Source organism: Oncorhynchus gorbuscha, linkage group LG01, assembly GCF_021184085.1.
Source record: "Oncorhynchus gorbuscha isolate QuinsamMale2020 ecotype Even-year linkage group LG01, OgorEven_v1.0, whole genome shotgun sequence".
Classification (NCBI taxonomy): Eukaryota; Metazoa; Chordata; class Actinopteri; order Salmoniformes; family Salmonidae; genus Oncorhynchus; species Oncorhynchus gorbuscha.
This window is the reverse complement of record NC_060173.1, coordinates 93,361,395-93,368,651: the sequence shown is the minus strand read 5'-3', so window position 1 is coordinate 93,368,651 and position 7,257 is coordinate 93,361,395. Positions and strand designations below refer to the sequence as shown.

The following is a 7,257-nucleotide window of genomic DNA, read 5'->3' as shown; positions in this document are numbered from 1 at the left end:
AACAGGATGGTTTCTGATAATGGGTCTATGAAAATATTCCATTAAAAAATCAGCCGTTTCCAGCTACAATAGTCACTTACAACATTAACAATGTCTACACTGTATTTCTGATCAATTTTGTTATTTTAATGGACAATAAATGGTAGTGTAGGTCTACTTGTTTTATTAATGTTGCTATTATTCAGTACTGTCTTAACCATATTGATTTCACAGCAGCAGTTTAAGTTTTTCAACACTAATTTAGGCTGACTAACCTGTATAGGGTGTGATAGCTGTTGCTTCTCTATATTATTTAATCCACTTGACTAGTAATATTATATTTCATCCACTTGCCTCCTAGATAATGTTATTATTGCAAGTCAATCTTTGTTGATTCTAATTGCATTAAGGTTCAAGGAGGAATTATGTAAATTAATTTGTTTATATTTATCAGTTTGTGTAATAACTGCAACAGATCTGCTACGGTGTTAGGTGTTAACTGAGGAAAAATAATCAGGGGTTTCAACCACACCCCACTATTTACTGTCTAAAGATGTTTAAATTGTTTTTTTTTTCACCAACATGTATTTGTAATCAAGCTGCCTTTCGTTGCCCCCTGGTGTTCATTGTGTGTAATCTAAGATACTATATTTGCTTCGTTAATAAATTGTTACTTGATGTAAATGTTAAAATGTTATTCCAGTTCTCAGAATATTCATATAGCCTTCTTGAGGTCCACCATTAGTGTTCCAACAGGGATTTAGAATTGTACCAATAACAGTTCAAGGAAACAGCTTTTGAGATTTCATTGTAATGCTAGGAATCTATCATCACCATTGCTTTATGCTTTCATGAACTTAACCTTTTTGGATGAAAAGACAACGCCCTAGGTAAGTATACAATCAGCTAAACCTTCAAATAAGTGAACTGCCCCTCTAACTCTTTAAGCAATTAGCCCCTCCCCATTTATTATGTATAACTTGTTTGCTACAAGTGGCTTTGGAAAGCTGTGGTCCTCGGTATGAAGGTGTGTGGGTGTCTGTCTGTTGCCTCCCACAGGACTCCAGTGGTATGTCCCTGAGTATGTTGGCAGCAGCAGGGGGACAGGATGACATCCTGAGGCTGCTGATAAAGAAGGGGTTGAAGGGGAACGGACGGCAGAAGAACGGCACCACTGCCCTAATGCACGCTGCAGAGAAGGTAACACAGGACAGACTGGTTTAAACCACCTTATTACAAGTACACACATACATTCCCCTTGTTTGTATGTTAAATGTCGGTTTTGCAATGTTTACTAACTTAACCCGCTATCCTTTCATTTATCATTTCAGAACTTCCTGACCACAGTTGCTATCCTCCTGGAGGCAGGGTCCTACGTCAACGCTCACACTAGGAGTAGAGACGGCCCTGATGAAGGTACGGGGGAGAAGAAAAAAATAAGGGGGAAATGGGGGAGGTGAAGATAAATGCTGTGTTTTAATTATAATGCAAACATTTCTAAAAAACTAAACGTTTTTGCTTTGTCATTATGGGGTATTGTGTGTAGATTGAGGAGGGGGGGGACAATTTAATCCATTTTAGAATAAGGCTGTAACGTAACCAAATGTGGATAAAGTCCAGGGCTCTTAATACTTTCCCGAATGCACTGTACATGTGCGGTGACCATAAGTTTGAAGTTGTTGTTTTAGGCACCTTTGCAACACAGGATTCTATATCCTAAACTACTTTAACTACATAAGAGCTTTCATGAATGCATGATTATAACTACCTGGTCTAAATAGTCATCCAAATCACTTGTAGTTAAAGTAGTAGCTGTGATGAGGATAATGCAGAGCACATCCTGGCAACAACATGCCATTGATAACATGCCAGTTATCAATGATGATCTACTGTAATCATTGTTTTATAAGAGGTGGGAATTCATTTGATGTGAGCATTACTTCTTCCTTAACAGCCATATCATTGAAATCATTTCCCCTTTTTTGTAAACTGCTGTACAAACTGGTATTGAAGTAAAACAGGGTGATATATTCGCCTAGTTCAATAAACCAGTGAGGTTTTATGTCTTGTGTCTGCCGGTACTTTGTTTTTTTTCCTCTGTGTGTGTATGTATTGAATGTATTGTACCGTTTCAATGTCCTGAACAGGCTCCTGGGCGGTCCTTTATCTGAACGTCATCAGTAGAGTCCTTTTGAGGACGAACAAAATGGCCGGAGCGGATTGAGTGACGGTTGCAAGACTCATAGGGCTGTGGTCCAATTTCTCCCCCTATTGCATTTTTGTTTTAACTCCCCCTCATCGATTGAAAATAAATGGACTTTATGAATTATGGTGGAAAATCTCTGGTTTATTCTTACACCAATCCAGTTATTTTAAATCCATGAAGAGGAGTGGTCAAATGCACACTTTGTGGAGTAGAGAATTGGAATGCAGTATTTTGAAACAGGGCATTTGTTCCTGCTTGTGTGAGAGAGTAACAGCCATGGTAGCTTAGAATGCAAATCCTGCTGATGAACGACACAAGACCGATTTACTTCACAACTTTGACCAGCAATTCAAGTCTGTCACCCATTTGTTGCAATAGAATGGGACTGCCAAATGGGAATAAGTGCTTGTGAATGGTTTGGAATTAGGATATATGTACATCTAGATTATTTAAAATATGTACTGTATATCAAATGTCTTGATAATGTATTTTATTAATGGCCTATTAACTATAAAGGCTCATACTTGTATAATAAGCACTTTACAGGATGTAGCTGTATGACCAACTGGGGTCGAACTCTGGTTTCCCAAGGTTGGGTTGGCCTGCTGAGCTAAAGCCTAGGCGTTAGCAGGGTGTTTACGCAAGATGCCAGATCATATCAGTAAGGTTACTCATTCACATGTGATTTACACACAGACACTATGAGCATCAACGTTCCACTCTTCAACAATAAAGTAAAGCCTAATACAGTCAGTGCACATAATCATCTGCTTGCAATAGCGTAAATTCATCGCTAGGCGGGGGTTAGACCAATAAAACGATGTGGATAAAATGCCCCACAGCATAAGGGTCATGACAAGAAGGGATCCAACAGTTGTCAAAATATGTTGGATATATGTATTTTTTGTTGCATTTTAGCTAACCCTAACCTTTAACCCTTGACCCAATTCACCTAAACTGCTACGAAGTCAAATCTGACGTTAATTTGAGAAAAGCAGGACCCGTTCTACCCATTAACGTCTTTTTTTAGTTGTTTAGTCCTTTAGAGCTGGGTCAGAGCAAGTGGATCCTGTTCTTTTATAGATCAATGATCCTGAATCATTCAGCACTTTAGCAAATATTGCCGTTATAGCATCACCATGAAAGTAATGTCCTTGGGTCTTCTTAATTCGGTAAGTTTGCAGATGTAGTTTATCAGAGTATGGACATAGCACCTGGTTTATATGTTTTGTTTTGAGCCCATGCTTGACTCAAGACCACATTTTATCTCACGTAAACGCACCTGATCCGCCATTTTTATACGCCCTCTAGTCCTGTGTGCGTTGTATAAAAAGTGCCCCGTGTTCTCTCAACATGTGAGCATGGTCCAACTCCGCAATGCTTCGTTGCAAGACGTTCCGAAATGGTTAAGATAACATTGGTCTACCGAACACATACTGGCCTAAGTGTTAAGAGGTTGATTTAAACCAGATGTTTGCAACATTATGTTTTTCATATCACATGCTACATTCCAAAGGTGGTGTTTGACATTTTTCATTAACATGTATTTTGACACATCGTAATATTCTATTGAAAGTCATTATGTAATGTAGAAACCACCGGTAGACGTGTGTTGGACCTGAACGCAACCGGGACAGGACTGAATGCTGATTGGATCTCTAGTGTGGTCAATGACACCTCGATTGCGGTTCAACACACCAGATGGCATAGTAAAATGCGTAATCATTGCCAAATGCATTATGTGACTGGTTCATGGTAAAGTACTGCTATTATTATGAGCTTCAGGTATTCGAGACCAATTTAATTATCAACCGCACCACTCCTGATTGAACATTGTGCGCCTGCGCGATGATGAAACATGAGAAAGATCTCGTTCAGATCTCGTTGGCAGAATCCTCCCACTCGCGGACAAGAACGTCTTTACGTTGGGGCGCATGCGTGCGTTCCCCGATTTATATCAAGGCACAAAAGTGGCGCTATATCGTTTCAAGCTCGACTCCGGTAAGAATTTCCGAGACGTTTTATTGACATTTTACGGTTAATTAGTCAAAGTTTCAACAACTAGCTGAGGTGTTAGACAGATGTCCACGGGCTCCCTTAAGTCTCCTGCTATGTTAGAAAGTAAATATGTGACGATTTATCAGTCAGTTTGTACCCCGCCTGAGATTTTCTCCCCCTCTCTGCTGTGGAAGGGTACTAAGCTATATTGCCACCACTCTTTCATATTGTTTCGCTCGCTCTCTAATGGCGGACGTGAGGCAGTGCTGCTTGCTGACGGAAGGGGGGGGGGCAATTTAGCCCTTGTTGAAAATGTTTAGTTACCCCCACATGTTTGGATTAGTGTTGTAAAAACGACACATTGAAAATATGTTTTTAGGTCTGTCAACTATTTTATTGACACAAACAGAGCAGTTTGTAGATATGTAACAGTATAGCGCCCCCCTTCGGGTGGCAACGTGTATTTTCTGTGATTGCCCCGGGTAATCTCTCTGGGGTAACTTTCCAATTAAACGTTTACGTTACACAGGTATTATATAAACTCTACATTTGTTTTGGTTTTCATACTGTTTTGTGAAAACAAATAATATCCACTGAATAATGATGATGTATTCGCCTCAGAGAGCACGTTTTTTTCTCTAGCAATGTAGCCTATCACATTGTCGGATTAACGTGAATAATATGTTGCTCTCTAGGATTTTTGTCGGTTATGCGACTAAACATCACATGGGTCACTAATAGTCTGGAATAATTTACGTTAATTTTTCAATAAGAATGGCGCAGTCTCGTTGGCTCTCATCTCTCCAGTTCGCCGCAAATCCATTTCGTGGAAGGCCGGGCAAGCAGAGGTGGGAACGGAACTGAACCACGTTTTGTGGTCCTCAAATTAGCTCACTGACCCAATCTACCCCTCTCCTCTGTTCGTCAGTGGGTCTTCTCGGGTATGCATTAATGATATTTGTCATAGGTCTATTATCCACCTGAAGTTTTGGACCTTTCGCTCTAAGTTTTCTGAATAAAAATGATAGCGGGGCGGGTTGACATTGTTATCCGGTTGCCTTGACAGTGGAGGAGCTGTGGTCCTCGCGGTTGAACGGAGGTTCTACCCGGGTTGTGTAGTGACGGGCACGGCCTGATATGGGGAGAGCTTTGGACAAAATGTGGTATTTTTCCATGTATTGAGCCACATTGTGTTTATCAGCTATTAGTAACCCTAAACATGGGGCTTGATGGCAAGAAATTATATGAAGCATTAGCAGTCTAACAGCAGAAATGGAATAGGACTTTAATTGAGCATATTCAGGTGTTTGGTAGCTGCTTCACTCTACATCAAGCATCATTCATACACATTACATAATATGACTGAATGGTCATGACTGTAAGAGCAGAAGAGTGCCAGGGACCACCTGGGGTATGATGAAAGCAAGGGGCATGTGCTTGTCTTAATTACATCATACCTTAGTCACTCCACATGATCTAATTGAAATTATGCAGTTTTAGCTGTGCTCTGTGTTGCCTGTTTGCAGATATATGAGAATGTGGCTGTTGTACCGTCTGTGTAACACTAGTGCAGTGCTTCAGTGTTCAGTTCAAATCCTGAATGTCTCTCTAACCACACCTGTTATGAGGATAGGAGCATCAACTGATACGTCTTGTTGGTGGAACGTTGCATGTCCAAGCCCTTTGCAGGAAGGAGACACGTGAATGTGGAGTACATTCGCACAATGCTGCACTGCAGTCTGGAGTCTATTTTCTCCTTTCTGTATCAGTGACTTGGTTCTAGCACAGGTTCTTTTGCGGTTTTATTTTTTACTATTTTGATATGAATAATGCATAATGTTACTCTATGTATAGAACCCAGAACAATCTTATTGATACTTTGAATAAAACCATTTATTTAACCTTTATTTGAAGGGATACTTCGATTGAGATGTAGGTTATTTTTCAGACAAACTCATGGATACCATTTATTATGTGTGTGTGGTTTGGAGATTATAATGTATTTTATTTTGGGGGGTATTTTACCCCCATTTTCTCCCCAATTTCAATCTTGTCTCATCGCTGCAACTCCTGAACAGGCTCGGGAGGCGAAGGTCAAGTCATGCGTCCTCCGAAACATGACCTGACCGCGCTTCTTAACACCCGCCCACTTAACCCAGAAGCCAGCCGCACCAATGTGTTGGAGGAAACACCTTTCACTGTCAGCCTGCAGGCGCCCAGCCCGCCGCAAGGAGTCGCTAGAGCATGATGAGCCAAGTAAATTCCCCCCGGCCAAACCCTCCCCTAACGCGTACGGCGCTGGGCCAATTGTGTGCTGCCCTATTGGCACTCCCGATCAGTCGGTTGTGACACAGCCTGGGAACAGACAGCTGCCTACCGGAGAACAGTGGGTTAACTGCCTTGTTCAGGGTCAGAATTACATTTTTACCTTGTCAGCTCTAACCACTAGGCTACCTGCCGCCCCAGTACAGTAGCCAGCTCCTCTCCAAAGCTGGGTGGTTGGTCATTTATAGTCTTACAATGCTATACATGCATGCATACATTACTGGTCAAAAGTTTTATAACACCTACTCATTCAAGGGTTTTTATTTTACTATTTCACTGACGCCATAATGTGACAGATACAACGTTGCTACCTCAATACATCTCTATCTGTCACATTATGGCGTCAGTGAGCGCATGGGCAGCGCCATTGAGACAGAAACAACATTATGATCTCTATATATCTGTGTGCGACAGAGCATGAGGAAGTGGGTAGAGTCTCATTTTATAATGACCAACCACCCAGTTTTGGAGTAGTTGGGTCTATTACCGTAAAACAGCTTCTGGCCAAAACCATTCTACAGGCTAGAGCTGGGCGACATGGATGACGAATGGAATGGATACGATAACGTTAAATAGAATGTTAAGTTTCTAACATTAATATGCACCAATTTAAAAAATATATATATTTATTTTTTACATTTACATTTACATTACATTTAAGTCATTTAGCAGACGCTCTTATCCAGAGCGACTTACAAATTGGTGCATTCACCTTATGACATCCAGTGGAACAGACACTTTACAATAGT

General features: G+C 40.8%; 1 protein-coding gene across 4 annotated transcripts in view; it reads left to right on the top strand.

The window, feature by feature from the left end:
- Positions 1-12: 12 nt before the first annotated feature.
- Positions 13-7,257, top strand: part of LOC124046209 (zinc finger MYM-type protein 2-like) — a 41,037-nt gene continuing 33,792 nt past the window's right edge. Inside the window, exons 1-3 of one of the 4 annotated variants that reach the window (XM_046366343.1) lie at positions 13-869; positions 1,039-1,179; positions 1,311-1,395. The gene's annotated coding sequence lies outside the window, so the exon portion shown is untranslated. Of the gene's footprint in view, positions 870-1,038; positions 1,180-1,310; positions 1,396-3,079; positions 3,358-4,058; positions 4,187-5,105; positions 5,125-7,257 lie in introns of those variants that run through there. The other 3 variants (XM_046366353.1, XM_046366335.1, XM_046366360.1) reach the window with 3 other exon arrangements.